The sequence below is a fragment of the Podarcis gaigeae genome (genome assembly GCF_964106915.1).
Source record: "Podarcis gaigeae genome assembly, chromosome: 8".
NCBI lineage: Eukaryota > Metazoa > Chordata > Lepidosauria > Squamata > Lacertidae > Podarcis > Podarcis gaigeae.
This window is the reverse complement of record NC_139684.1, coordinates 10,607,398-10,608,967: the sequence shown is the minus strand read 5'-3', so window position 1 is coordinate 10,608,967 and position 1,570 is coordinate 10,607,398. Positions and strand designations below refer to the sequence as shown.

At 53.6% G+C, this 1,570-nt stretch overlaps 1 protein-coding gene across 2 annotated transcripts in view; it reads right to left on the bottom strand.

Annotated features, from left to right (window-relative positions):
* CPLANE2 (ciliogenesis and planar polarity effector complex subunit 2) overlaps nt 1-1,345 on the bottom strand; it is a 7,381-nt gene extending 6,036 nt beyond the window's left edge. The window contains exon 1 of one of the 2 annotated variants that reach the window (XM_083750342.1): nt 1,302-1,345. The gene's annotated coding sequence lies outside the window, so the exon portion shown is untranslated. Of the gene's footprint in view, nt 1-1,190; nt 1,272-1,301 lie in introns of those variants that run through there. The other variant, XM_083750341.1, reaches the window with a different exon arrangement.
* Nucleotides 1,346-1,570: the final 225 nt, after the last annotated feature.

Below are 1,570 nucleotides of genomic sequence, written 5' to 3'. Positions count from 1 at the left end.
TGTTGAGACGTTTCATTCCGAATCTGTGAGATAGAGGATGATGGCAGGCTGGGCTTCCTGCCCCATCTCACCCCACCCCTCAACACCAATCCTGGCTAGGCAGAAAGGTGCCCTCTTACATCATGATTACATGATGTAACCTCAACATCAAAAAAACGAAGATCATGGCCACTGGTCCAATCACCTCCTGGCAAATAGAAGGGGAAGATATGGAGGCAGTGAGAGATTTTACTTTCTTGGGCTCCATGATCACTGACAGCAGCTACGAAATTAAAAGACGGCCTGCTTCTTGGGAGAAAAGCAATGACAAACCTAGACAGCATCTTAAAAAGCAGAGACACCACCTTGCCAACAAAGGTCCGTATAGTTAAAGCTATGGTTTTCCCAGTAGTGAGGTATGGAAGTGAGAGCTGAACCATAAAGAAGGCTGATCACCAAAGAATTGATGCTTTTGAATTATGGTGCTGCAGGAGACTTGAGAGTCCCGTGGACTGCAAGAAGATCAAACCTATCCATTCTGAAGGAAATCAGCCCTGAGTGCTCACTGGAAGGACAGATCCTGAAGCTGAGGCTCCAAGACTTTGGCCACCTCATGAGAAGAGAAGACTCCCTGGAAAAGACCCTGATGTTGGGAAAGATGGAGGGCACAAGGAGTAGGAGACGACAGAGGACGAGATGGTTGGACAGTGTTCTCGAAGCTGCGAACATGAGTTTGACCGAACTGCGGGAGGCAGTGGAAGACAGGAGTGCCTGGCGTGCTCTGGTCCATGGGGTCATGAAGAGTCGGACACGACTAAACAACATCAGCAACAAAAGTTTTCAAACGACTGAAGATTTGGACGGATTTTTCTGAGCACTTGGGATCAAAAGAAAGTAATTTAGAACTACTGCTGTTGAGAAGTTTCATTCCGAATCTAAGAGACAGAGGATGATGGCAGGTGGGCTTCCTGCCCCATCTCACCCCACCCCTCAACATCAATCTCGGCTAGGCAGAAAGGAGCCCTCTAAGGGGAGGCGGCCGTTCCCAGCCCCGCAGCACAAACCTCCCAAGACTCAAACCCCGCATGCAAAAAAGGACCCGATCCCTGGACCCTGGCTTGGCCCCCTTAGCCCTGCCAGGCCCGGGGCAAAGGGTACCCAGCTTCCCCGACCTCCGCAGGGACCCCCGGCGTGTGTATGTGTTTTCCAACCCACCGATCCTCCCCACCCTCGCGAGGTCGCCTGCTCAGCACACGAAAGGCAACCTCGTCCCTTCGCGAGCTGCCCCTTTAAGAAGGTGCGCCGCTTCCACCCCGTCGTACCTGGGCAGGCATTTCCGCCCAGCTTGCGTCTGGCGTCACCACGTAAACGAAAGGTTCCGCCCCGGCCCCGCCCCCCAGCCGTTCACCAAAGAGCTACGAAAGGGGAAGAGAGGCGCATCCTTTCGAGACACGGCTTTGAATGCCCATCTCATTCAAGGGCGAGAAGGTGGTCCGGCCATAGCGCCGCAGGAATCACTGCAAGATTTGCGCGGATTTGCGGCTGGGCAAGAAATGAGTCGCTGCTCTTGCGCGCCGAGGGCTTGCTTGTG